General features: G+C 43.2%; 13 non-coding genes and 2 pseudogenes across 13 annotated transcripts; all 15 read left to right on the top strand.

Annotated features, from left to right (window-relative positions):
* Nucleotides 1-3,159: 3,159 nt before the first annotated feature.
* Nucleotides 3,160-3,397, top strand: LOC141196929 (U2 spliceosomal RNA; annotated as a pseudogene).
* A 1,115-nt stretch (nucleotides 3,398-4,512) lies between these two features.
* LOC141196994 (U2 spliceosomal RNA) lies at nucleotides 4,513-4,703 on the top strand. Its single transcript, XR_012269346.1, has one exon. It is a non-coding gene; the product is annotated as a U2 spliceosomal RNA (small nuclear RNA).
* A 1,115-nt stretch (nucleotides 4,704-5,818) lies between these two features.
* Nucleotides 5,819-6,009, top strand: LOC141196871 (U2 spliceosomal RNA). Its single transcript, XR_012269261.1, has one exon. It is a non-coding gene; the product is annotated as a U2 spliceosomal RNA (small nuclear RNA).
* Nucleotides 6,010-7,125: 1,116 nt separating this feature from the next.
* LOC141196991 (U2 spliceosomal RNA) lies at nucleotides 7,126-7,316 on the top strand. The gene has a single exon (XR_012269344.1). It is a non-coding gene; the product is annotated as a U2 spliceosomal RNA (small nuclear RNA).
* Nucleotides 7,317-8,431: 1,115 nt separating this feature from the next.
* LOC141196990 (U2 spliceosomal RNA) lies at nucleotides 8,432-8,622 on the top strand. The gene has a single exon (XR_012269343.1). It is a non-coding gene; the product is annotated as a U2 spliceosomal RNA (small nuclear RNA).
* Nucleotides 8,623-14,821: 6,199 nt separating this feature from the next.
* Nucleotides 14,822-15,018, top strand: LOC141196912 (U2 spliceosomal RNA). Its single transcript, XR_012269300.1, has one exon. It is a non-coding gene; the product is annotated as a U2 spliceosomal RNA (small nuclear RNA).
* Nucleotides 15,019-16,127: 1,109 nt separating this feature from the next.
* On the top strand, nucleotides 16,128-16,219 carry LOC141196954 (U2 spliceosomal RNA; annotated as a pseudogene).
* Nucleotides 16,220-17,013: 794 nt separating this feature from the next.
* LOC141196908 (U2 spliceosomal RNA) lies at nucleotides 17,014-17,199 on the top strand. Its single transcript, XR_012269296.1, has one exon. It is a non-coding gene; the product is annotated as a U2 spliceosomal RNA (small nuclear RNA).
* A 1,109-nt stretch (nucleotides 17,200-18,308) lies between these two features.
* On the top strand, nucleotides 18,309-18,499 carry LOC141196886 (U2 spliceosomal RNA). The gene has a single exon (XR_012269276.1). It is a non-coding gene; the product is annotated as a U2 spliceosomal RNA (small nuclear RNA).
* Nucleotides 18,500-19,614: 1,115 nt separating this feature from the next.
* Nucleotides 19,615-19,805, top strand: LOC141196889 (U2 spliceosomal RNA). The gene has a single exon (XR_012269279.1). It is a non-coding gene; the product is annotated as a U2 spliceosomal RNA (small nuclear RNA).
* A 1,115-nt stretch (nucleotides 19,806-20,920) lies between these two features.
* Nucleotides 20,921-21,111, top strand: LOC141196989 (U2 spliceosomal RNA). The gene has a single exon (XR_012269342.1). It is a non-coding gene; the product is annotated as a U2 spliceosomal RNA (small nuclear RNA).
* Nucleotides 21,112-22,226: 1,115 nt separating this feature from the next.
* LOC141196988 (U2 spliceosomal RNA) lies at nucleotides 22,227-22,417 on the top strand. The gene has a single exon (XR_012269341.1). It is a non-coding gene; the product is annotated as a U2 spliceosomal RNA (small nuclear RNA).
* Nucleotides 22,418-23,532: 1,115 nt separating this feature from the next.
* Nucleotides 23,533-23,723, top strand: LOC141196987 (U2 spliceosomal RNA). The gene has a single exon (XR_012269340.1). It is a non-coding gene; the product is annotated as a U2 spliceosomal RNA (small nuclear RNA).
* A 1,109-nt stretch (nucleotides 23,724-24,832) lies between these two features.
* LOC141196986 (U2 spliceosomal RNA) lies at nucleotides 24,833-25,023 on the top strand. The gene has a single exon (XR_012269339.1). It is a non-coding gene; the product is annotated as a U2 spliceosomal RNA (small nuclear RNA).
* A 1,115-nt stretch (nucleotides 25,024-26,138) lies between these two features.
* Nucleotides 26,139-26,329, top strand: LOC141196985 (U2 spliceosomal RNA). Its single transcript, XR_012269338.1, has one exon. It is a non-coding gene; the product is annotated as a U2 spliceosomal RNA (small nuclear RNA).
* The last annotated feature ends 1,488 nt before the right edge of the window (nucleotides 26,330-27,817 follow it).

Raw genomic sequence — 27,817 nt, 5'->3', positions numbered from 1 at the left:
GATCCATTAGTTTTAGGTGGGGATTTTAATTGTCATTTAAAAAATGTAAAAGATGGGTCAGCTTCATGTCTTAGAAATATTTTAGCAGCTTTTAATCTTAAAGATACATGGGCATTAGATGGACAAAAAAAGGAGCATGAAGTCACTTGGGTGGGGAGAGGTGTTTCATCCAGAATAGATTATATTTTTATATCTCAAGCCCTAACATGCTCAGGTTTTAAAACGCATTCAACACCTTTTTCAGATCATAAAATAATAGAATGTAGTTTTAAAATAGAATCAGATGTGGATAAAAGACCGTCACACTGGAAATTTAATGTATCCCTACTACAAGACGAGGTGGTTATGGAAGGTTTTAAAAAGCTGTATGAAAAACTGAAGCTAAAAAAAACGTTTTTTAAATCTATTTTTAATTGGTGGGATTTTGTCAAGAAGGAGGTAAAAATATTTTTTATTAAAGAAGGAAAGAAGAAAGCTGCTGCAAAACGTATTTTTTATAATGATCTTAATGCTAAACTGCAATGTTTTTTTCACCTCGAAAATAACGGATGTGATCTGCAGGAGGCGATCCGAACAACAAAAGAAAAGATCCAAAACTGCCTGAAAGAAAAAGGTAAAGAAATTATTTTTAATTCCCGAGTAAAAGTTTTAGACGAGGATGAAAAATGCACAAAATTCTTTTTTAAAAAAATATGTGACAAGAAGGATTATATGAAGGTTTTGGAAGGAGAAAAAAGTTTGGAGGGGAAGAAGATGAAAGCAAAAGAATTTTATGATGATTTATTTTCTGTTAAAAACACGGATGTGTCTCTAAAAAAACATTTTTTAGAAGGACTGGAAAAAAATTTTAATGCGGAAGATAAATCTTTTTTAATAGGGAATTTTACTAAAGAGGAAGTTTTTAATACAATTAATACGCTACAAAATAACAAAACGCCGGGAGCAGATGGACTACCTGTTGAATTTTACAAGTGTTTATGGGAGATCATGGGTGAGGATTTTTATGAAGTAATTTTAGAAGCAGAAGCATCTTTTAGTGTCCCAGAGTCGTGGTGGGAGGGTCTTATTGTTTTATTATTTAAGAAAGGAAATAAAGAACTGATTAAAAATTGGAGACCAATAACCCTTTTAAATACGGACTGTAAGGTATATGCAAAGTTACTAGCAAATAGATTAAAAAAGGTAATCGGCTCAGTAATAGAAGTGGATCAGACGTGTGCAGTGCCAAATCGGAGAATCAGCGACTCATTGATTTTAATCAGGGATGTTTTATGGGATGTTTTAGACAGAAAACAAAAGCTTGCTCTAATTACTTTGGATTTTGAAAAAGCGTACGATAGAGTTGCCCATGATTTTTTATTTGCAGTTTTAGAGAAAATGGGATGCCCGGATGTTTTTAGCAAACGTATTAAATCTCTTTACAAATCATGTTTTAGCAAAATATCTATTAATGGTTTTTTATCTGATAATGTAAAAATAAACTGTGGCGTTAAACAGGGGTGTCCCTTATCCCCTATTCTTTTTATTTGTGCAATTGAACCACTTTTAGCAGCTTTTAGGAGAGATAAGGTAATCAATGGTTTTTTTATTCCCGGGAGTTGCAATGAACAAGTTAAAGTGGTGGCATATATGGATGATGTGACGGTTTTAGTTAAAGACACTAGAAGCATGAACAGAGCCATAAGAACAGTGGATTGGTTTGGGGGCGCATCGGGTTTTAAAATTAACATGGAAAAATCTGGTATTTTAACTGTTGGTGATTTTATTGTAGATTCTGAGTGTAAATTAACAAGAATGAATGAAGTAAAAATTTTAGGTATTTATTTCTCAGAGTCAGGTGGTAATGTAAGAAATTGGGAGTCTCTGCTGGAAAGAGTTAAGAAAAAGATTACTTTCTGGCAGTTGAGAGATCTTACCCTGGAAGGAAAAATTTTAATTATTAGACAGGTTTTACTCCCAATGTTTTTATATGTCTCAACAGTTTTTATCCCCCAAAATAATATCATGAAGAGAGTTATTAAGGTATGTTTTAATTTTTTATGGAGATCCAAGATGGAAAGAGTAAAGAGAGAGGAGATATATAAATCAAAGAAAAAAGGTGGGAAAGGTTTTCCGGATATTAGGTCCTTTTTATATGCAAAGTATGTAGCGAACTGTGTATGCACTTTATTAGGACCAGGCTCTAAGCTAAAGTTGTTTTCTATATATAATTTAGGTTTCTATATTAGAAATTATAAATGGTTGGAGATGTCTCTAAATAGGCCTTATAGGTTTTTACCTCCAGGAAATTATATTGTTTTAGAAAAAATTTTAAGAGATTTTAAACTTAAGATGGTCGAAATAAATGTTCTTAAATGCCATAAAAAAATCCTAAAAATCCTGGAAGAGAGAATAGGTATCAGTCCTGTGGAACATTTTTCATTCAAAATTGTGGAAAGAATCTGGATGAATGTAAATTATAGTGTGTTATCTAATGAACACAGGGATTTACTCTGGTGTATAGTAAAAGACTGCCTGCCAACCCGTGAGTTCCAACACAGGCGTGGGTTGGTAAGATCTGAAGTGTGCCCAAGATCCAGGTGTGGGAATAGTGAAACACCCATGCACATCTTCTGGAATTGTAATTTTGCACAGACAATATGGAGGAAAGTGTGCAATATAGTGAGAGCTGTGAGTACTGTTAATTTTTTGGATTTTAACAGAGTATTTTATGGGATGGGGATAAGAGAGGAGGATTTTAAAATTGTATGGATTATTATTGCATGTGTGAAGGCGGCATTGTGGAAAGCAAGGAACATTTTAGTGTTTAAACATAAGGAAGTAACAGTCGACCAGTGTATTAAATTATGTCTAAGTTATTTGTACATGTATTTCTGGAGGGACAAAATGACGCTTGGCAAGGTGAAAGCAAATGAGAAATGGAAACAATGTAAATGGAATGAACTTACCTTGTAAGCTTTGATTTTTTGAAAACCTGTGGAAAAACAAAAAAAGAAGAACAAAAACAAACAAAAAAAAATAGCCAAAACTATATAATTTTTTTTTAAAAAAAAAAGAGGGAAAAAATAAATAAATATATATATATAAAAGAAAAAGAAAATAAAAGATTTGGAGAAGTATTAAAATTGGTAGAATGCACGATGATGGATTTGAGTCTTCTTATCTTTTTGTTGATTCCAAGACTTTGTAATCTGAGTCTAAAAAAAAAAAAAAAAAAAAAAAAAAAAAAAAAAAAAAAAAAAAATCTGTTCTTATCAGTTTAATATCTGATACGTCCCCTATCTGGGGACCATATATTAAATGGATTTTTAGAACAGGGAGATGGAAAAAGAGCTTGCTCTGTCCACTCCACGCATTGACCTGGTATTGCAGTATCTCCAGGACCGGTGCACCCCTTCTTTAATGCAGTTTCTAAAATCAGAAAGAATTGAATTCAATGTTTTTTGTTCATTTTGCTTGTTTGTCGGATTTTGGGATGGACTCTTTGGCTTTGCTTTTCTTCTCCTCATTGGATTTTTCATGTTCAAAGTTGCAGAAGCCAGATTACAAGCTCATTTTGGTTCAACTTCAGCAACTGTGCATTGCATTGCCATGTAATGTGATGCAATGCTATCTTTCTAGCTCTCCCTTTTTACTTCCTTTTGGATAAACAGACATATTAGGCAAGCATTTTGGAGCTTTCACCTAAATAACTACAGGTGGTGAGATAAGCTGCACAATATAATTGACCTTTCAGTATATTGTTGCACACACACCATCTATTTAGCAAATGCCCTTGTTATCAACAGCAGCCTTTTAAACTCACCTGAGCTAACAGGTATGTGCGCTGGTTACTCTGCTGCGCTTAAAATTTCTTTTTTGGTTTGCTACAATGCCTTTTCTGAAACGTTGTCTCCTTCTACTGGAACACTGACTTCTTTCATTTAATGCCTGCAGACTATAAAAGAGAACCCAACCCAAAAAGTTTGGTTGATTAGTCTGTGGCATTCTGTTAAACTGTTGCTTATGGCGGTCTCTGTGAGCTTCTCAGCGACATTCAGCCAGCCAGGTATCCTGCCTGCAGTAGATGGAATGTGGCAATGGAACGCTGGCTGCGCGTGTCATAATAGGCTCTGAGCCTTTATATACCTGTGCACAGCAGCAGCCACCTTCAGTCTGCTGCTGGACAGCCAGCAGCAGCAGCAGCAGGAGAGGTATGTAATCAGGAGCCCTCCTGCTAAGGGTAGACAGCTGCTCGTTCCACCCCACCCCCCGCCTTAATTGGTTCTCCTCCCTTCCAACGGTGTTGAGGCGGGTGGGAACAGCAGGGGGTGAAGGTGCTGTGTTTAAAGAGGTGGAGTTATGCAGATCTAAAACGCGTGGATTGCAGCAGCAGCAAGCCGAAAAGTGCAGGCATGTAAGGGATCTAGAGGTTGACAACATGTCTTCTTAACGGGAGTCCAGGAGCTCATCTCCACAAATGGACTTTTCAGGATCCTTGGGTGGCTCCGTAGTTTGAAACCAATTCTGGTTATCGCTTCTCGGCCTTTTGGCTAAGATCAAGTGTAGTATCTGTTCTTATCAGTTTAATATCTGATACGTCCCCTATCTGGGGACCATATATTAAATGGATTTTTAGAACAGGGAGATGGAAAAAGAGCTTGCTCTGTCCACTCCACGCATTGACCTGGTATTGCAGTATCTCCAGGACCGGTGCACCCCTTCTTTAATGCAGTTTCTAAAATCAGAAAGAATTGAATTCAATGTTTTTTGTTCATTTTGCTTGTTTGTCGGATTTTGGGATGGACTCTTTGGCTTTGTTTTTCTTCTCCTCATTGGATTTTTCATGTTCAAAGTTGCAGAAGCCAGATTACAAGCTCATTTTGGTTCAACTTCAGCAACTGTGCATTGCATTGCCATGTAATGTGATGCAATGCTATCTTTCTAGCTCTCCCTTTTTACTTCCTTTTGGATAAACAGACATATTAGGCAAGCATTTTGGAGCTTTCACCTAAATAACTACAGGTGGTGAGATAAGCTGCACAATATAATTGACCTTTCAGTATATTGTTGCACACACACCATCTATTTAGCAAATGACCTTGTTATCAACAGCAGCCTTTTAAACTCACCTGAGCTAACAGGTATGTGCGCTGGTTACTCTGCTGCGCTTAAAATTTCTTTTTTGGTTTGCTACAATGCCTTTTCTGAAACGTTGTCTCCCTCTGCTGGAACACTGACTTCTTTCATTTAATGCCTGCAGACTATAAAAGAGAACCCAACCCAAAAAGTTTGGTTGATTAGTCTGTGGCATTCTGTTAAACTGTTGCTTATGGCGGTCTCTGTGAGCTTCTCAGCGACATTCAGCCAGCCAGGTATCCTGCCTGCAGTAGATGGAATGTGGCAATGGAACGCTGGCTGCGCGTGTCATAATAGGCTCTGAGCCTTTATATACCTGTGCACAGCAGCAGCCACCTTCAGTCTGCTGCTGGACAGCCAGCAGCAGCAGCAGCAGGAGAGGTATGTAATCAGGAGCCCTCCTGCTAAGGGTAGACAGCTGCTCGTTCCACCCCACCCCCCGCCTTAATTGGTTCTCCTCCCTTCCAACGGTGTTGAGGCGGGTGGGAACAGCAGGGGGTGAAGGTGCTGTGTTTAAAGAGGTGGAGTTATGCAGATCTAAAACGCGTGGATTGCAGCAGCAGCAAGCCGAAAAGTGCAGGCATGTAAGGGATCTAGAGGTTGACAACATGTCTTCTTAACGGGAGTCCAGGAGCTCATCTCCACAAATGGACTTTTCAGGATCCTTGGGTGGCTCCGTAGTTTGAAACCAATTCTGGTTATCGCTTCTCGGCCTTTTGGCTAAGATCAAGTGTAGTATCTGTTCTTATCAGTTTAATATCTGATACGTCCCCTATCTGGGGACCATATATTAAATGGATTTTTAGAACAGGGAGATGGAAAAAGAGCTTGCTCTGTCCACTCCACGCATTGACCTGGTATTGCAGTATCTCCAGGACCAGTGCACCCCTTCTTTAATGCAGTTTCTAAAATCAGAAAGAATTGAATTCAATGTTTTTTGTTCATTTTGCTTGTTTGTCGGATTTTGGGATGGACTCTTTGGCTTTGCTTTTCTTCTCCTCATTGGATTTTTCATGTTCAAAGTTGCAGAAGCCAGATTACAAGCTCATTTTGGTTCAACTTCAGCAACTGTGCATTGCATTGCCATGTAATGTGATGCAATGCTATCTTTCTAGCTCTCCCTTTTTACTTCCTTTTGGATAAACAGACATATTAGGCAAGCATTTTGGAGCTTTCACCTAAATAACTACAGGTGGTGAGATAAGCTGCACAATATAATTGACCTTTCAGTATATTGTTGCACACACACCATCTATTTAGCAAATGCCCTTGTTATCAACAGCAGCCTTTTAAACTCACCTGAGCTAACAGGTATGTGCGCTGGTTACTCTGCTGCGCTTAAAATTTCTTTTTTGGTTTGCTACAATGCCTTTTCTGAAACGTTGTCTCCCTCTGCTGGAACACTGACTTCTTTCATTTTTATGCCTGCAGACTATAAAAGAGAACACAACCCAAAAAGTTTGGTTGATTAGTCTGTGGCATTCTGTTAAACTGTTGCTTATGGCGGTCTCTGTGAGCTTCTCAGCGACATTCAGCCAGCCAGGTATCCTGCCTGCAGTAGATGGAATGTGGCAATGGAACGCTGGCTGCGCGTGTCATAATAGGCTCTGAGCCTTTATATACGTGTGCACAGCAGCAGCCACCTTCAGTCTGCTGCTGGACAGCCAGCAGCAGCAGCAGCAGGAGAGGTATGTAATCAGGAGCCCTCCTGCTAAGGGTAGACAGCTGCTCGTTCCACCCCACCCCCCGCCTTAATTGGTTCTCCTCCCTTCCAACGGTGTTGAGGCGGGTGGGAACAGCAGGGGGTGAAGGTGCTGTGTTTAAAGAGGTGGAGTTATGCAGATCTAAAACGCGTGGATTGCAGCAGCAGCAAGCCGAAAAGTGCAGGCATGTAAGGGATCTAGAGGTTGACAACATGTCTTCTTAACGGGAGTCCAGGAGCTCATCTCCACAAATGGACTTTTCAGGATCCTTGGGTGGCTCCGTAGTTTGAAACCAATTCTGGTTATCGCTTCTCGGCCTTTTGGCTAAGATCAAGTGTAGTATCTGTTCTTATCAGTTTAATATCTGATACGTCCCCTATCTGGGGACCATATATTAAATGGATTTTTAGAACAGGGAGATGGAAAAAGAGCTTGCTCTGTCCACTCCACGCATTGACCTGGTATTGCAGTATCTCCAGGACCGGTGCACCCCTTCTTTAATGCAGTTTCTAAAATCAGAAAGAATTGAATTCAATGTTTTTTGTTCATTTTGCTTGTTTGTCGGATTTTGGGATGGACTCTTTGGCTTTGCTTTTCTTCTCCTCATTGGATTTTTCATGTTCAAAGTTGCAGAAGCCAGATTACAAGCTCATTTTGGTTCAACTTCAGCAACTGTGCATTGCATTGCCATGTAATGTGATGCAATGCTATCTTTCTAGCTCTCCCTTTTTACTTCCTTTTGGATAAACAGACATATTAGGCAAGCATTTTGGAGCTTTCACCTAAATAACTACAGGTGGTGAGATAAGCTGCACAATATAATTGACCTTTCAGTATATTGTTGCACACACACCATCTATTTAGCAAATGACCTTGTTATCAACAGCAGCCTTTTAAACTCACCTGAGCTAACAGGTATGTGCGCTGGTTACTCTGCTGCGCTTAAAATTTCTTTTTTGGTTTGCTACAATGCCTTTTCTGAAACGTTGTCTCCCTCTGCTGGAACACTGACTTCTTTCATTTAATGCCTGCAGACTATAAAAGAGAACCCAACCCAAAAAGTTTGGTTGATTAGTCTGTGGCATTCTGTTAAACTGTTGCTTATGGCGGTCTCTGTGAGCTTCTCAGCGACATTCAGCCAGCCAGGTATCCTGCCTGCAGTAGATGGAATGTGGCAATGGAACGCTGGCTGCGCGTGTCATAATAGGCTCTGAGCCTTTATATACCTGTGCACAGCAGCAGCCACCTTCAGTCTGCTGCTGGACAGCCAGCAGCAGCAGCAGCAGGAGAGGTATGTAATCAGGAGCCCTCCTGCTAAGGGTAGACAGCTGCTCGTTCCACCCCACCCCCCGCCTTAATTGGTTCTCCTCCCTTCCAACGGTGTTGAGGCGGGTGGGAACAGCAGGGGGTGAAGGTGCTGTGTTTAAAGAGGTGGAGTTATGCAGATCTAAAACGCGTGGATTGCAGCAGCAGCAAGCCGAAAAGTGCAGGCATGTAAGGGATCTAGAGGTTGACAACATGTCTTCTTAACGGGAGTCCAGGAGCTCATCTCCACAAATGGACTTTTCAGGATCCTTGGGTGGCTCCGTAGTTTGAAACCAATTCTGGTTATCGCTTCTCGGCCTTTTGGCTAAGATCAAGTGTAGTATCTGTTCTTATCAGTTTAATATCTGATACGTCCCCTATCTGGGGACCATATATTAAATGGATTTTTAGAACAGGGAGATGGAAAAAGAGCTTGCTCTGTCCACTCCACGCATTGACCTGGTATTGCAGTATCTCCAGGACCGGTGCACCCCTTCTTTAATGCAGTTTCTAAAATCAGAAAGAATTGAATTCAATGTTTTTTGTTCATTTTGCTTGTTTGTCGGATTTTGGGATGGACTCTTTGGCTTTGCTTTTCTTCTCCTCATTGGATTTTTCATGTTCAAAGTTGCAGAAGCCAGATTACAAGCTCATTTTGGTTCAACTTCAGCAACTGTGCATTGCATTGCCATGTAATGTGATGCAATGCTATCTTTCTAGCTCTCCCTTTTTACTTCCTTTTGGATAAACAGACATATTAGGCAAGCATTTTGGAGCTTTCACCTAAATAACTACAGGTGGTGAGATAAGCTGCACAATATAATTGACCTTTCAGTATATTGTTGCACACACACCATCTATTTAGCAAATGCCCTTGTTATCAACAGCAGCCTTTTAAACTCACCTGAGCTAACAGGTATGTGCGCTGGTTACTCTGCTGCGCTTAAAATTTCTTTTTTGGTTTGCTACAATGCCTTTTCTGAAACGTTGTCTCCTTCTGCTGGAACACTGACTTCTTTCATTTAATGCCTGCAGACTATAAAAGAGAACCCAACCCAAAAAGTTTGGTTGATTAGTCTGTGGCATTCTGTTAAACTGTTGCTTATGGCGGTCTCTGTGAGCTTCTCAGCGACATTCAGCCAGCCAGGTATCCTGCCTGCAGTAGATGGAATGTGGCAATGGAACGCTGGCTGCGCGTGTCATAATAGGCTCTGAGCCTTTATATACCTGTGCACAGCAGCAGCCACCTTCAGTCTGCTGCTGGACAGCCAGCAGCAGCAGCAGCAGCAGGAGAGGTATGTAATCAGGAGCCCTCCTGCTAAGGGTAGACAGCTGCTCGTTCCACCCCACCCCCCGCCTTAATTGGTTCTCCTCCCTTCCAACGGTGTTGAGGCGGGTGGGAACAGCAGGGGGTGAAGGTGCTGTGTTTAAAGAGGTGGAGTTATGCAGATCTAAAACGCGTGGATTGCAGCAGCAGCAAGCCGAAAAGTGCAGGCATGTAAGGGATCTAGAGGTTGACAACATGTCTTCTTAACGGGAGTCCAGGAGCTCATCTCCACAAATGGACTTTTCAGGATCCTTGGGTGGCTCCGTAGTTTGAAACCAATTCTGGTTATCGCTTCTCGGCCTTTTGGCTCAGATCTGTAATGGGTCTAGTCATTTGGCTGTCTGTGCGTTAACTCTTGGCCCTGTGGCATCGCCATTTTATGGCTTAAGCCACTTGCTGCTATAAGGAGTTGGCCAGTAGACACGACTAGCGATAATGGGACGCATTCGATACGCTGGGCCCGGTGAGGCTCGAGTGAAGTTTGGAATCCAGATTGATGTGGAAGAAGGTAAAGAAGGAATCTTTACCCTCAGCTTCGTGGTGAAGGAGATTTTGTTTGGACTCCTTGAAGTGAAGAAGGAAGAAATCTTGTGCCTCCAGCAATTCAAAAGCAAGTATAATCTTGTATTTACTTCTATGGCTGTTTGCAACAATTTCTATGATTGTTTGAAAAAGAATCTGGACAATCAATATTTGGATGGGCTGACTTTTGTCATCTTGCATTGCTCCAAAGAGGTACCTCTGACTGTTTTCATGTACAACCCACATGTGGACTTGGCTTTGATTTATGCCTTTCTAAATAGGCACTGCTATATTACCAAGGTGGCAGTAAAAGTCATGAATGAGGAGGAACTATGGACCGGTAAATATCGTTTCATGGTCAAGTTCCGGGAAAGTCCTGATGAACCAGGGGGTATACATTATCCTCCATCAAATTTTTCCATTGGGAGTGAGCGGGGTTACCTGTTCTTCCCCAATGCGCCCAGGTTTTGTCGTCATTGTAGGAGGTATGGCCATACTCAGGAAGCATGCGACATCAGACAGATTATTTGCAGGAAGTGCAATGAGGTGGGTCATTCTTCCAATAATTGCAAAAATGAAATAGTCTGTAACCTCTGCGGAGAGAAGGGGCATGCCTTCAGAGACTGTATATTCCATCCTGGTTCATATGCGGGGGCAGCGGGAAGGGGAAGGAGAAGAAATGAATCTCCTGCACCCACAGCTACAACTCCGACTGCTCCAACTCCGACTGCTCTGATATCTACTCTGGCTTTCCTGGATGAGGAGGAGGCTCGGGTTGCTTTTCCAGAACTGGTTCGTGTGAATGTAAGAGGAAATATGGAGCTGGCACCTGAGCCACCGGTGCAGAGGGCCGCGTCTGTGGCTTCAGATGTCAGTGAGTCTGAGACGATAACTGATGATCGTATAGGCATGGAAGTGGCCCCGGTGGAGGATCTGGAGGCTGAAATTCCAGACATGATGGTTACAATGCAGGGGGAAGAGGAGTCTGATCTGACCAGAACACCGCATGTGGCCTGGAGCGATGTCGTTTCTGACCTTGAGGAGGAGGGAGGTCAGGGGGACTTTGACCCCCAGCGGCGGGATTATAGTTCAGATGAAGATGGAGGCGCTTCAGTGAAGAAAAAGAAGAAAACTGAACCATCCTTTTCCCCTTTAAGTGACTGCAGTGTGAGTCCAGCCCGGGTGTACCCTACTGCATCCGATCCCCAAGATGTGTCTTTTTTGGGGGAAGGCACAAACTACGATATCTGCACGTCCAGCGTCCTACCCCCAGAAGGGTTAGGATGATGTACAGGTGGGCATGTTGTCGTGACCTGCCACATCAAATTAATAGATGGGTGCCCAAGTTGCTCTCAGCATCTTGTCGCTAAATGTTCGGCTGATTAAATCTGAGTCGAGAAGAGTGGCAATTTTGGACTACTTGAGCAACTTGGATGCGGACGTATACTGTGTCCAGGAGTGTGGGATCTCCGATCCCTTAAGTGAAAATGCATGGCCTTTAGGTCAAAGTGTGTGGTCTGGTTCTGTATGTAATAAAAATTGTGGGGTAGGTGTTTTGGTGAAGGGTTATAGTGTTAAGATAGAAAGTTACATGGTGGTGGAGGCGGGGAGGTGTGTAATATGTAAGTTAAATTGTAGGGGGTGGAGGGTTAGGGTGGTAAATATGTATGCACCAATAGATAAAGGGGAGAGGCTGGAAATTTTTGAGAAATTATGTTTTTTTTTTTATCTGGCAAAATGCCAATAATTTTTGTTGGAGATTTCAATTGTGTGACGGAGGGGGATAAGATGGATGTTACAGGTAAAAGACTCAAGAGTCTTGTGGCGGATTTTTCCTTACAGGATGCTGCGGAAGTTTTTTTTTAGGTAATCCACCTCCTGCGACCTATAAGGCCGACAGGGGAGGCATAGAGTCTAGAATAGACCGTATCTTCTTTTCTTCACAAAATGTTATTTGTAGGAATTTCCAGCAGGAAGATGTTCCCTTCTCTGACCATGTGTGTTTGAGGGCACGTCTAGAAGGTAAGATTTCCTTTGTATATGGTGGTGGCGTGTGGAAACTTAATGTGCGTTTGCTGGAAGATAATAGGATCATGCGTGATTTTAGGCGAATGTATGTTAGGTGGAGGGATAAAAAAAGTGATTTCAGGAATGTGCTTGAGTGGTGGGACTGGATGAAGAGTGAGATTGTTTTTTTCTTTAGAAAAAGGGGCAGGAGGAAAGCAGCAATGAATAGAGCAAAATTTAATGATTTAAGCTCTAGACTGGAGTGGCTGAGGAAGTTAAGGATGATTGGAGTGGATGTGGATGTTTTGATGTGTCAAGTGAAAGAAGAGATTAAGAAATATATTGAGGGTAAAGGGAAAGAAATTATTTACCGTTCTAAGATTGAACATTTGGAGAAAAATGAGAAATGCACAAGGTTTTTTTTCAAAAAAGTTTTTGGGAAGAAAGTAGATATGGATGAGGTGGTGAATGGTGATGGGGTGTGTGTGAGTGGGAAGGATGTGATGCAGGAGGTGGTGTTGTTTTATAAGGAGTTGTATGGGGAAAAATGGGTTGATGATAGGATGTTGACTGATGCTTTGGGGTGTTTAGAAGGTTGTTTGGGTGAGGATGAACGTGAAATATTGGATGATGTAATTGTGTTGGATGAAGTTAAAAAAGTGGTGATGTCTGCGAGTAAGAATAAAACACCTGGGAAGGATGGACTGCCCGTGGAGTTATATGTTAAGGAATGGGACACGATGGGAAATGACTTATTGGAGGTGTGCCAGTATATGTTCACGGAGAATATGTTGAGTGAATCTATGAGAGATGGGGTGGTGGTTTTGGTTCATAAGAAAGGTGATAAAAAGGATTTGGGGAATTGGAGGCCAATCACCCTTTTGAATGCAGACTATAAGGTGTTTAGTAAATTGTTGGCTAGCCGGATGCGGGAAGTGATTGGCGGTGTGGTGGATGAAGATCAAGTGTGTGCAGTGCCTGGGAGAAGTATGACTGAAAATTTGGTGTTGTTGCGTGATGTGATTGGGGATTGTATGAGTCGTAAGCAGAAATGTTTGTTGTTTTCGGTTGATTTTGAAAAAGCTTTTGACCGTGTGTCACATAGCTTTATGTTTAAGGTTTTGTCTAAGATGGGTTATTCCAGGAATTTTGTAAACTGTGTTAGGAGTTTGTATTGTAATGTTTCAAGTGAATTTTTGGTGAATGGGTGGTTAAGTGAGAAAGTGAGAATTAAATCAGGAGTGCGTCAGGGGTGCCCTATGTCCCCTTTTTTGTTTATTAGTGTGATTGAAGTGTTGATGTGTATGGTTAGGAAGGATAAGGTTATGAGAGGTGTGATGATTCCTGGGAGTAATGGAAAGGATGTGAGAATTCTAGGTTACATGGATGATGTAGTGATTGTGAGTGGGAATATGGCTGCGATGAGTAGGGCAAGGTTGATATTAAGTTTGTTTTGTAGTGTCTCAGCTTTTAAGGTCAATTGGACTAAGAGTTCCTTTAAATGTTTTGGTGAGAGGAATGTATGGATGAATGGTGTGAGGTGTGAGGATGGTGCAATAAAGGTGCTTGGGATTAAGTTTAATGATGATTTGAAAGGAAATGAGAGTTGGGAAGATTGTGGGGTGAGAGTGGTGCGCAAGTTGAATTTTTGGCGAATGAGAGAATTAACTCTGACTGGGAAAGTTCTGATTATTAAGGCGGTTATTTTGCCTATTTTGTTGTTTGTTGCGAATGTATATCCTGCTGCTTTTAAGAAAATTAGGAAAACTGAGAAATTCATCTTTAATTTTCTTTGGGGAAGTCGCATGGAGAAATTGAAACGGGAATATGTCTATAAGTTATGTGTAAATGGTGGTTTGGATTTTCCAAATATTGATTTCTTTTTAGGGATTGGTTACGTGAAAATGGTGGTGGTGGTTCTAGGGAAAAGTAATAAGTGTGCTTATATGATGAAGTATTCGGCTGGATGGATGCTTTATGGCTTAAAGTGGGTCAAAAGGGATGCTAGAGTGCCTGTTGCTTTTAAGTGTCCTGTATGGTATGGTTGTGTTGAGAAATTTGTAAGGAAGTATGATTTGTTGTCCGTTAACATGAGTGATTTTAGGCAAAAGAAGAAAGTCATTAGGATGGTGCGTGAGCGTGAGGTGGTATGTAATATCAATGGGTTGAGAGGGGAGGAAGTAACCGAGATGTGGAGAAAATTAAGTATAGATGGTGTGACTAACAGACAGAGAGATATCGCTTGGATGATATTGCATGACATTTTGCCTGTTAGAGATGTGCAAAAGAAGAGGGATTTAGTTAAATCTGAGGTATGCCCGAGGGATGGATGTGGTTTGAGAGAGCATGTTAGACATATGGTATGGGATTGTGATTTTGCATATGATGTATGGAAGGGTATAGGGGGACTTTGCAAGGAATTGGTGGGTGTAAAGTATGTTAATTGGAAACTTGCTATGTTTGGGATGGGTGCATGTAGTAGAATTAAGGATAGGATTTTATGGTTGTTGGTGGTGTGTGTAATTGAAAGTTTGTGGGATGCGAGGAATTTGTTAGTTTTTAAAAGGAAGAAAATGTCAGTTAATGAATGTTTGAGATTGATTCTGTCACGTATGTATGTAATATACCTCTGGGATCAGGAACGTGGAAGTATTATAGATGCTGAAGGGATCTGGAAGTTTAAAAAGTGGAGGTTTTTGGTAAAGTTTAATTCGTAGTGTATAATGTACCTGATGATAAGGTTTGGTTTTATTTTTGATTATATACCAAGTGTGATGAAAGGCTAAGTGTCAATGAAAGGCTTTTGTAAGTCGATTTGATTGAGCTTATGCTCCGGCCTATCTGATTTGGTTAAAAAAAAAAAAAAAAAAAAAAAAAAAAAAATCTGTTCTTATCAGTTTAATATCTGATACGTCCCCTATCTGGGGACCATATATTAAATGGATTTTTAGAACAGGGAGATGGAAAAAGAGCTTGCTCTGTCCACTCCACGCATTGACCTGGTATTGCAGTATCTCCAGGACCAGTGCACCCCTTCTTTAATGCAGTTTCTAAAATCAGAAAGAATTGAATTCAATGTTTTTTGTTCATTTTGCTTGTTTGTCGGATTTTGGGATGGACTCTTTGGCTTTGCTTTTCTTCTCCTCATTGGATTTTTCATGTTCAAAGTTGCAGAAGCCAGATTACAAGCTCATTTTGGTTCAACTTCAGCAACTGTGCATTGCATTGCCATGTAATGTGATGCAATGCTATCTTTCTAGCTCTCCCTTTTTACTTCCTTTTGGATAAACAGACATATTAGGCAAGCATTTTGGAGCTTTCACCTAAATAACTACAGGTGGTGAGATAAGCTGCACAATATAATTGACCTTTCAGTATATTGTTGCACACACACCATCTATTTAGCAAATGCCCTTGTTATCAACAGCAGCCTTTTAAACTCACCTGAGCTAACAGGTATGTGCGCTGGTTACTCTGCTGCGCTTAAAATTTCTTTTTTGGTTTGCTACAATGCCTTTTCTGAAACGTTGTCTCCCTCTGCTGGAACACTGACTTCTTTCATTTAATGCCTGCAGACTATAAAAGAGAACCCAACCCAAAAAGTTTGGTTGATTAGTCTGTGGCATTCTGTTAAACTGTTGCTTATGGCGGTCTCTGTGAGCTTCTCAGCGACATTCAGCCAGCCAGGTATCCTGCCTGCAGTAGATGGAATGTGGCAATGGAACGCTGGCTGCGCGTGTCATAATAGGCTCTGAGCCTTTATATACCTGTGCACAGCAGCAGCCACCTTCAGTCTGCTGCTGGACAGCCAGCAGCAGCAGGAGAGGTATGTAATCAGGAGCCCTCCTGCTAAGGGTAGACAGCTGCTCGTTCCACCCCACCCCCCGCCTTAATTGGTTCTCCTCCCTTCCAACGGTGTTGAGGCGGGTGGGAACAGTAGGGGGTGAAGGTGCTGTGTTTAAAGAGGTGGAGTTATGCAGATCTAAAACGCGTGGATTGCAGCAGCAGCAAGCCGAAAAGTGCAGGCATGTAAGGGATCTAGAGGTTGACAACATGTCTTCTTAACGGGAGTCCAGGAGCTCATCTCCACAAATGGACTTTTCAGGATCCTTGGGTGGCTCCGTAGTTTGAAACCAATTCTGGTTATCGCTTCTCGGCCTTTTGGCTAAGATCAAGTGTAGTATCTTTCGAAAAGGCGGTTTTGGATGTTGGCCGCCCTAGTAGATTGATACATTATGCACACTGGGGTTTAGGCGCTTGTTAGTACGCCAGGTGGCTAATATAGTCATCTGGTGGAAAGCATGGCCCCCCAGGATCGACGCCATTGGGCCGGGGAAGATCGAAAGCCCGAAGTGTGAAGTGCCCCAGGAGTGGTGACCCTGGGGTGCCTTAACTCACTGGGATTGGGAACCCCACTTGAGTTTATGGCACATTTGCACAAGCACTTCAAATTTTCTTTCTTCGCACACACCCTTATTCCGGGCCTTCTGGCCTTAGGATGGGGAATTTTTCAATTCCCGGTCGGAGGTCCGGGCAGTATTATACTGTGAAACCTTCACTATTTATTTAATTTCTTTGTCACTGTGTGTCCACTTATTCACGTGTGTCACGTCCTACTAGGATTTTGTCGGGATGCGGTTCCCTTACGGGTTCCTCTCTTGGCAGGTCTAGGGGGGGAGTGTGTGGCCATCAGGTTCCGCTCCCCCCTGAACCCCCCTGGCTCTCCTCTTTCGGGAGGAGAGCGTTGTTGGCTCCCCTCTTCCGGGAGGGGAGCACAGTCTTTGGCTCCCAGTGCCTTGCTCGGGTGAGAACTCGGGCAGGTGCTGGGGGTAAGATTGGGTCGCCTCTGGCTTCGGCTGGAGGTGGCTTTTTGTCCCTGTTCCTCGCTGTGGCCTTTTGGCTCGGAGGGACAGGGAATGGTTTGGGGGACCCTTCTCCTTTTGGAGAGGGTTTCAAGAAGACCAGCATCCTAGTGCACTTTTTTTGTGGCACTTGTCACTTTTTTAAGCGCACTCGGGTTTTGTACACGAATTCGGGCTTTCAAAAAAAAAAAAAAAAATAAAATCTGTTCTTATCAGTTTAATATCTGATACGTCCCCTATCTGGGGACCATATATTAAATGGATTTTTAGAACAGGGAGATGGAAAAAGAGCTTGCTCTGTCCACTCCACGCATTGACCTGGTATTGCAGTATCTCCAGGACCGGTGCACCCCTTCTTTAATGCAGTTTCTAAAATCAGAAAGAATTGAATTCAATGTTTTTTGTTCATTTTGCTTGTTTGTCGGATTTTGGGATGGACTCTTTGGCTTTGCTTTTCTTCTCCTCATTGGATTTTTCATGTTCAAAGTTGCAGAAGCCAGATTACAAGCTCATTTTGGTTCAACTTCAGCAACTGTGCATTGCATTGCCATGTAATGTGATGCAATGCTATCTTTCTAGCTCTCCCTTTTTACTTCCTTTTGGATAAACAGACATATTAGGCAAGCATTTTGGAGCTTTCACCTAAATAACTACAGGTGGTGAGATAAGCTGCACAATATAATTGACCTTTCAGTATATTGTTGCACACACACCATCTATTTAGCAAATGCCCTTGTTATCAACAGCAGCCTTTTAAACTCACCTGATCTAACAGGTATGTGCGCTGGTTACTCTGCTGCGCTTAAAATTTCTTTTTTGGTTTGCTACAATGCCTTTTCTGAAACGTTGTCTCCCTCTGCTGGAACACTGACTTCTTTCATTTAATGCCTGCAGACTATAAAAGAGAACCCAACCCAAAAAGTTTGGTTGATTAGTCTGTGGCATTCTGTTAAACTGTTGCTTATGGCGGTCTCTGTGAGCTTCTCAGCGACATTCAGCCAGCCAGGTATCCTGCCTGCAGTAGATGGAATGTGGCAATGGAACGCTGGCTGCGCGTGTCATAATAGGCTCTGAGCCTTTATATACCTGTGCACAGCAGCAGCCACCTTCAGTCTGCTGCTGGACAGCCAGCAGCAGCAGGAGAGGTATGTAATCAGGAGCCCTCCTGCTAAGGGTAGACAGCTGCTCGTTCCACCCCACCCCCCGCCTTAATTGGTTCTCCTCCCTTCCAACGGTGTTGAGGCGGGTGGGAACAGCAGGGGGTGAAGGTGCTGTGTTTAAAGAGGTGGAGTTATGCAGATCTAAAACGCGTGGATTGCAGCAGCAGCAAGCCGAAAAGTGCAGGCATGTAAGGGATCTAGAGGTTGACAACATGTCTTCTTAACGGGAGTCCAGGAGCTCATCTCCACAAATGGACTTTTCAGGATCCTTGGGTGGCTCCGTAGTTTGAAACCAATTCTGGTTATCGCTTCTCGGCCTTTTGGCTAAGATCAAGTGTAGTATCTGTTCTTATCAGTTTAATATCTGATACGTCCCCTATCTGGGGACCATATATTAAAAGGATTTTTAGAACAGGGAGATGGAAAAAGAGCTTGCTCTGTCCACTCCACGCATTGACCTGGTATTGCAGTATCTCCAGGACCGGTGCACCCCTTCTTTAATGCAGTTTCTAAAATCAGAAAGAATTGAATTCAATGTTTTTTGTTCATTTTGCTTGTTTGTCGGATTTTGGGATGGACTCTTTGGCTTTGCTTTTCTTCTCCTCATTGGATTTTTCATGTTCAAAGTTGCAGAAGCCAGATTACAAGCTCATTTTGGTTCAACTTCAGCAACTGTGCATTGCATTGCCATGTAATGTGATGCAATGCTATCTTTCTAGCTCTCCCTTTTTACTTCCTTTTGGATAAACAGACATATTAGGCAAGCATTTTGGAGCTTTCACCTAAATAACTACAGGTGGTGAGATAAGCTGCACAATATAATTGACCTTTCAGTATATTGTTGCACACACACCATCTATTTAGCAAATGCCCTTGTTATCAACAGCAGCCTTTTAAACTCACCTGAGCTAACAGGTATGTGCGCTGGTTACTCTGCTGCGCTTAAAATTTCTTTTTTGGTTTGCTACAATGCCTTTTCTGAAACGTTGTCTCCTTCTGCTGGAACACTGACTTCTTTCATTTAATGCCTGCAGACTATAAAAGAGAACCCAACCCAAAAAGTTTGGTTGATTAGTCTGTGGCATTCTGTTAAACTGTTGCTTATGGCGGTCTCTGTGAGCTTCTCAGCGACATTCAGCCAGCCAGGTATCCTGCCTGCAGTAGATGGAATGTGGCAATGGAACGCTGGCTGCGCGTGTCATAATAGGCTCTGAGCCTTTATATACCTGTGCACAGCAGCAGCCACCTTCAGTCTGCTGCTGGACAGCCAGCAGCAGCAGCAGCAGGAGAGGTATGTAATCAGGAGCCCTCCTGCTAAGGGTAGACAGCTGCTCGTTCCACCCCACCCCCCGCCTTAATTGGTTCTCCTCCCTTCCAACGGTGTTGAGGCGGGTGGGAACAGCAGGGGGTGAAGGTGCTGTGTTTAAAGAGGTGGAGTTATGCAGATCTAAAATGCGTGGATTGCAGCAGCAGCAAGCCGAAAAGTGCAGGCATGTAAGGGATCTAGAGGTTGACAACATGTCTTCTTAACGGGAGTCCAGGAGCTCATCTCCACAAATGGACTTTTCAGGATCCTTGGGTGGCTCCGTAGTTTGAAACCAATTCTGGTTATCGCTTCTCGGCCTTTTGGCTAAGATCAAGTGTAGTATCTGTTCTTATCAGTTTAATATCTGATACGTCCCCTATCTGGGGACCATATATTAAATGGACTTTTAGAACAGGGAGATGGAAAAAGAGCTTGCTCTGTCCACTCCACGCATTGACCTGGTATTGCAGTATCTCCAGGACCGGTGCACCCCTTCTTTAATGCAGTTTCTAAAATCAGAAAGAATTGATTTCAATGTTTTTTGTTCATTTTGCTTGTTTGTCGGATTTTGGGATGGACTCTTTGGCTTTGCTTTTCTTCTCCTCATTGGATTTTTCATGTTCAAAGTTGCAGAAGCCAGATTACAAGCTCATTTTGGTTCAACTTCAGCAACTGTGCATTGCATTGCCATGTAATGTGATGCAATGCTATCTTTCTAGCTCTCCCTTTTTACTTCCTTTTGGATAAACAGACATATTAGGCAAGCATTTTGGAGCTTTCACCTAAATAACTACAGGTGGTGAGATAAGCTGCACAATATAATTGACCTTTCAGTATATTGTTGCACACACACCATCTATTTAGCAAATGCCCTTGTTATCAACAGCAGCCTTTTAAACTCACCTGAGCTAACAGGTATGTGCGCTGGTTACTCTGCTGCGCTTAAAATTTCTTTTTTGGTTTGCTACAATGCCTTTTCTGAAACGTTGTCTCCTTCTGCTGGAACACTGACTTCTTTCATTTAATGCCTGCAGACTATAAAAGAGAACCCAACCCAAAAAGTTTGGTTGATTAGTCTGTGGCATTCTGTTAAACTGTTGCTTATGGCGGTCTCTGTGAGTTTCTCAGCGACATTCAGCCAGCCAGGTATCCTGCCTGCAGTAGATGGAATGTGGCAATGGAACGCTGGCTGCGCGTGTCATAATAGGCTCTGAGCCTTTATATACCTGTGCACAGCAGCAGCCACCTTCAGTCTGCTGCTGGACAGCCAGCAGCAGCAGCAGCAGGAGAGGTATGTAATCAGGAGCCCTCCTGCTAAGGGTAGACAGCTGCTCGTTCCACCCCACCCCCCGCCTTAATTGCTTCTCCTCCCTTCCAACGGTGTTGAGGCGGGTGGGAACAGCAGGGGGTGAAGGTGCTGTGTTTAAAGAGGTGGAGTTATGCAGATCTAAAACGCGTGGATTGCAGCAGCAGCAAGCCGAAAAGTGCAGGCATGTAAGGGATCTAGAGGTTGACAACATGTCTTCTTAACGGGAGTCCAGGAGCTCATCTCCACAAATGGACTTTTCAGGATCCTTGGGTGGCTCCGTAGTTTGAAACCAATTCTGGTTATCGCTTCTCGGCCTTTTGGCTAAGATCAAGTGTAGTATCTGTTCTTATCAGTTTAATATCTGATACGTCCCCTATCTGGGGACCATATATTAAATGGATTTTTAGAACAGGGAGATGGAAAAAGAGCTTGCTCTGTCCACTCCACGCATTGACCTGGTATTGCAGTATCTCCAGGACCGGTGCACCCCTTCTTTAATGCAGTTTCTAAAATCAGAAAGAATTGAATTCAATGTTTTTTGTTCATTTTGCTTGTTTGTCGGATTTTGGGATGGACTCTTTGGCTTTGCTTTTCTTCTCCTCATTGGATTTTTCATGTTCAAAGTTGCAGAAGCCAGATTACAAGCTCATTTTGGTTCAACTTCAGCAACTGTGCATTGCATTGCCATGTAATGTGATGCAATGCTATCTTTCTAGCTCTCCCTTTTTACTTCCTTTTGGATAAACAGACATATTAGGCAAGCATTTTGGAGCTTTCACCTAAATAACTACAGGTGGTGAGATAAGCTGCACAATATAATTGACCTTTCAGTATATTGTTGCACACACACCATCTATTTAGCAAATGCCCTTGTTATCAACAGCAGCCTTTTAAACTCACCTGAGCTAACAGGTATGTGCGCTGGTTACTCTGCTGCGCTTAAAATTTCTTTTTTGGTTTGCTACAATGCCTTTTCTGAAACGTTGTCTCCTTCTGCTGGAACACTGACTTCTTTCATTTAATGCCTGCAGACTATAAAAGAGAACCCAACCCAAAAAGTTTGGTTGATTAGTCTGTGGCATTCTGTTAAACTGTTGCTTATGGCGGTCTCTGTGAGCTTCTCAGCGACATTCAGCCAGCCAGGTATCCTGCCTGCAGTAGATGGAATGTGGCAATGGAACGCTGGCTGCGCGTGTCATAATAGGCTCTGAGCCTTTATATACCTGTGCACAGCAGCAGCCACCTTCAGTCTGCTGCTGGACAGCCAGCAGCAGCAGCAGCAGGAGAGGTATGTAATCAGGAGCCCTCCTGCTAAGGGTAGACAGCTGCTCGTTCCACCCCACCCCCCGCCTTAATTGGTTCTCCTCCCTTCCAACGGTGTTGAGGCGGGTGGGAACAGCAGGGGGTGAAGGTGCTGTGTTTAAAGAGGTGGAGTTATGCAGATCTAAAACGCGTGGATTGCAGCAGCAGCAAGCCGAAAAGTGCAGGCATGTAAGGGATCTAGAGGTTGACAACATGTCTTCTTAACGGGAGTCCAGGAGCTCATCTCCACAAATGGACTTTTCAGGATCCTTGGGTGGCTCCGTAGTTTGAAACCAATTCTGGTTATCGCTTCTCGGCCTTTTGGCTAAGATCAAGTGTAGTATCTGTTCTTATCAGTTTAATATCTGATACGTCCCCTATCTGGGGACCATATATTAAATGGATTTTTAGAACAGGGAGATGGAAAAAGAGCTTGCTCTGTCCACTCCACGCATTGACCTGGTATTGCAGTATCTCCAGGACCGGTGCACCCCTTCTTTAATGCAGTTTCTAAAATCAGAAAGAATTGAATTCAATGTTTTTTGTTCATTTTGCTTGTTTGTCGGATTTTGGGATGGACTCTTTGGCTTTGCTTTTCTTCTCCTCATTGGATTTTTCATGTTCAAAGTTGCAGAAGCCAGATTACAAGCTCATTTTGGTTCAACTTCAGCAACTGTGCATTGCATTGCCATGTAATGTGATGCAATGCTATCTTTCTAGCTCTCCCTTTTTACTTCCTTTTGGATAAACAGACATATTAGGCAAGCATTTTGGAGCTTTCACCTAAATAACTACAGGTGGTGAGATAAGCTGCACAATATAATTGACCTTTCAGTATATTGTTGCACACACACCATCTATTTAGCAAATGCCCTTGTTATCAACAGCAGCCTTTTAAACTCACCTGAGCTAACAGGTATGTGCGCTGGTTACTCTGCTGCGCTTAAAATTTCTTTTTTGGTTTGCTACAATGCCTTTTCTGAAACGTTGTCTCCTTCTGCTGGAACACTGACTTCTTTCATTTAATGCCTGCAGACTATAAAAGAGAACCCAACCCAAAAAGTTTGGTTGATTAGTCTGTGGCATTCTGTTAAACTGTTGCTTATGGCGGTCTCTGTGAGCTTCTCAGCGACATTCAGCCAGCCAGGTATCCTGCCTGCAGTAGATGGAATGTGGCAATGGAACGCTGGCTGCGCGTGTCATAATAGGCTCTGAGCCTTTATATACCTGTGCACAGCAGCAGCCACCTTCAGTCTGCTGCTGGACAGCCAGCAGCAGCAGCAGCAGGAGAGGTATGTAATCAGGAGCCCTCCTGCTAAGGGTAGACAGCTGCTCGTTCCACCCCACCCCCCGCCTTAATTGGTTCTCCTCCCTTCCAACGGTGTTGAGGCGGGTGGGAACAGCAGGGGGTGAAGGTGCTGTGTTTAAAGAGGTGGAGTTATGCAGATCTAAAACGCGTGGATTGCAGCAGCAGCAAGCCGAAAAGTGCAGGCATGTAAGGGATCTAGAGGTTGACAACATGTCTTCTTAACGGGAGTCCAGGAGCTCATCTCCACAAATGGACTTTTCAGGATCCTTGGGTGGCTCCGTAGTTTGAAACCAATTCTGGTTATCGCTTCTCGGCCTTTTGGCTAAGATCAAGTGTAGTATCTGTTCTTATCAGTTTAATATCTGATACGTCCCCTATCTGGGGACCATATATTAAATGGATTTTTAGAACAGGGAGATGGAAAAAGAGCTTGCTCTGTCCACTCCACGCATTGACCTGGTATTGCAGTATCTCCAGGACCGGTGCACCCCTTCTTTAATGCAGTTTCTAAAATCAGAAAGAATTGAATTCAATGTTTTTTGTTCATTTTGCTTGTTTGTCGGATTTTGGGATGGACTCTTTGGCTTTGCTTTTCTTCTCCTCATTGGATTTTTCATGTTCAAAGTTGCAGAAGCCAGATTACAAGCTCATTTTGGTTCAACTTCAGCAACTGTGCATTGCATTGCCATGTAATGTGATGCAATGCTATCTTTCTAGCTCTCCCTTTTTACTTCCTTTTGGATAAACAGACATATTAGGCAAGCATTTTGGAGCTTTCACCTAAATAACTACAGGTGGTGAGATAAGCTGCACAATATAATTGACCTTTCAGTATATTGTTGCACACACACCATCTATTTAGCAAATGCCCTTGTTATCAACAGCAGCCTTTTAAACTCACCTGAGCTAACAGGTATGTGCGCTGGTTACTCTGCTGCGCTTAAAATTTCTTTTTTGGTTTGCTACAATGCCTTTTCTGAAACGTTGTCTCCTTCTGCTGGAACACTGACTTCTTTCATTTAATGCCTGCAGACTATAAAAGAGAACCCAACCCAAAAAGTTTGGTTGATTAGTCTGTGGCATTCTGTTAAACTGTTGCTTATGGCGGTCTCTGTGAGCTTCTCAGCGACATTCAGCCAGCCAGGTATCCTGCCTGCAGTAGATGGAATGTGGCAATGGAACGCTGGCTGCGCGTGTCATAATAGGCTCTGAGCCTTTATATACCTGTGCACAGCAGCAGCCACCTTCAGTCTGCTGCTGGACAGCCAGCAGCAGCAGGAGAGGTATGTAATCAGGAGCCCTCCTGCTAAGGGTAGACAGCTGCTCGTTCCACCCCACCCCCCGCCTTAATTGGTTCTCCTCCCTTCCAACGGTGTTGAGGCGGGTGGGAACAGCAGGGGGTGAAGGTGCTGTGTTTAAAGAGGTGGAGTTATGCAGATCTAAAACGCGTGGATTGCAGCAGCAGCAAGCCGAAAAGTGCAGGCATGTAAGGGATCTAGAGGTTGACAACATGTCTTCTTAACGGGAGTCCAGGAGCTCATCTCCACAAATGGACTTTTCAGGATCCTTGGGTGGCTCCGTAGTTTGAAACCAATTCTGGTTATCGCTTCTCGGCCTTTTGGCTAAGATCAAGTGTAGTATCTGTTCTTATCAGTTTAATATCTGATACGTCCCCTATCTGGGGACCATATATTAAATGGATTTTTAGAACAGGGAGATGGAAAAAGAGCTTGCTCTGTCCACTCCACGCATTGACCTGGTATTGCAGTATCTCCAGGACCGGTGCACCCCTTCTTTAATGCAGTTTCTAAAATCAGAAAGAATTGAATTCAATGTTTTTTGTTCATTTTGCTTGTTTGTCGGATTTTGGGATGGACTCTTTGGCTTTGCTTTTCTTCTCCTCATTGGATTTTTCATGTTCAAAGTTGCAGAAGCCAGATTACAAGCTCATTTTGGTTCAACTTCAGCAACTGTGCATTGCATTGCCATGTAATGTGATGCAATGCTATCTTTCTAGCTCTCCCTTTTTACTTCCTTTTGGATAAACAGACATATTAGGCAAGCATTTTGGAGCTTTCACCTAAATAACTACAGGTGGTGAGATAAGCTGCACAATATAATTGACCTTTCAGTATATTGTTGCACACACACCATCTATTTAGCAAATGCCCTTGTTATCAACAGCAGCCTTTTAAACTCACCTGAGCTAACAGGTATGTGCGCTGGTTACTCTGCTGCGCTTAAAATTTCTTTTTTGGTTTGCTACAATGCCTTTTCTGAAACGTTGTCTCCTTCTGCTGGAACACTGACTTCTTTCATTTAATGCCTGCAGACTATAAAAGAGAACCCAACCCAAAAAGTTTGGTTGATTAGTCTGTGGCATTCTGTTAAACTGTTGCTTATGGCGGTCTCTGTGAGCTTCTCAGCGACATTCAGCCAGCCAGGTATCCTGCCTGCAGTAGATGGAATGTGGCAATGGAACGCTGGCTGCGCGTGTCATAATAGGCTCTGAGCCTTTATATACCTGTGCACAGCAGCAGCCACCTTCAGTCTGCTGCTGGACAGCCAGCAGCAGCAGCAGCAGGAGAGGTATGTAATCAGGAGCCCTCCTGCTAAGGGTAGACAGCTGCTCGTTCCACCCCACCCCCCGCCTTAATTGGTTCTCCTCCCTTCCAACGGTGTTGAGGCGGGTGGGAACAGCAGGGGGTGAAGGTGCTGTGTTTAAAGAGGTGGAGTTATGCAGATCTAAAACGCGTGGATTGCAGCAGCAGCAAGCCGAAAAGTGCAGGCATGTAAGGGATCTAGAGGTTGACAACATGTCTTCTTAACGGGAGTCCAGGAGCTCATCTCCACAAATGGACTTTTCAGGATCCTTGGGTGGCTCCGTAGTTTGAAACCAATTCTGGTTATCGCTTCTCGGCCTTTTGGCTAAGATCAAGTGTAGTATCTGTTCTTATCAGTTTAATATCTGATACGTCCCCTATCTGGGGACCATATATTAAATGGATTTTTAGAACAGGGAGATGGAAAAAGAGCTTGCTCTGTCCACTCCACGCATTGACCTGGTATTGCAGTATCTCCAGGACCGGTGCACCCCTTCTTTAATGCAGTTTCTAAAATCAGAAAGAATTGAATTCAATGTTTTTTGTTCATTTTGCTTGTTTGTCGGATTTTGGGATGGACTCTTTGGCTTTGCTTTTCTTCTCCTCATTGGATTTTTCATGTTCAAAGTTGCAGAAGCCAGATTACAAGCTCATTTTGGTTCAACTTCAGCAACTGTGCATTGCATTGCCATGTAATGTGATGCAATGCTATCTTTCTAGCTCTCCCTTTTTACTTCCTTTTGGATAAACAGACATATTAGGCAAGCATTTTGGAGCTTTCACCTAAATAACTACAGGTGGTGAGATAAGCTGCACAATATAATTGACCTTTCAGTATATTGTTGCACACACACCATCTATTTAGCAAATGCCCTTGTTATCAACAGCAGCCTTTTAAACTCACCTGAGCTAACAGGTATGTGCGCTGGTTACTCTGCTGCGCTTAAAATTTCTTTTTTGGTTTGCTACAATGCCTTTTCTGAAACGTTGTCTCCTTCTGCTGGAACACTGACTTCTTTCATTTAATGCCTGCAGACTATAAAAGAGAACCCAACCCAAAAAGTTTGGTTGATTAGTCTGTGGCATTCTGTTAAACTGTTGCTTATGGCGGTCTCTGTGAGCTTCTCAGCGACATTCAGCCAGCCAGGTATCCTGCCTGCAGTAGATGGAATGTGGCAATGGAACGCTGGCTGCGCGTGTCATAATAGGCTCTGAGCCTTTATATACCTGTGCACAGCAGCAGCCACCTTCAGTCTGCTGCTGGACAGCCAGCAGCAGCAGCAGCAGGAGAGGTATGTAATCAGGAGCCCTCCTGCTAAGGGTAGACAGCTGCTCGTTCCACCCCACCCCCCGCCTTAATTGGTTCTCCTCCCTTCCAACGGTGTTGAGGCGGGTGGGAACAGCAGGGGGTGAAGGTGCTGTGTTTAAAGAGGTGGAGTTATGCAGATCTAAAACGCGTGGATTGCAGCAGCAGCAAGCCGAAAAGTGCAGGCATGTAAGGGATCTAGAGGTTGACAACATGTCTTCTTAACGGGAGTCCAGGAGCTCATCTCCACAAATGGACTTTTCAGGATCCTTGGGTGGCTCCGTAGTTTGAAACCAATTCTGGTTATCGCTTCTCGGCCTTTTGGCTCAGACCTAGTGTTTGGACAAGAGGTTCCTTGTGTACTAGCCCTCGGCCTTCCAGCATCGCCACTTCGGTGGCTTAAGCTGGATGCTGCTATAGGGGGAGAGTGAGGAGGAAACGAGAAGGCGATTCCTGAAGCGACCATGGGTGTCAAGCTTCGCTTTGCTGGGACCGGGGATCCCCGGGTCAAGAATGCTTTCCGTATCGAGGTCTCTGAGGAGAAGAAGGACCATTTCTCGTTGTCATACCTGGTCAACGCCATTTTCTATGAAATCCTGAAGATCCAGAAGTCGGAGATCATCTGTTTGCAGGAGTTCAGAAGGGAGCATAGGTACGTCTTGGTGCTTTCTTCTATGG

This window comes from Phyllobates terribilis, unplaced genomic scaffold, assembly GCF_046119375.1.
Source record: "Phyllobates terribilis strain yellow unplaced genomic scaffold, ASM4611937v1 Scaffold_76__1_contigs__length_6945272, whole genome shotgun sequence".
Classification (NCBI taxonomy): Eukaryota; Metazoa; Chordata; class Amphibia; order Anura; family Dendrobatidae; genus Phyllobates; species Phyllobates terribilis.
This window is presented reverse-complemented; position numbering and strand designations above follow the sequence as displayed.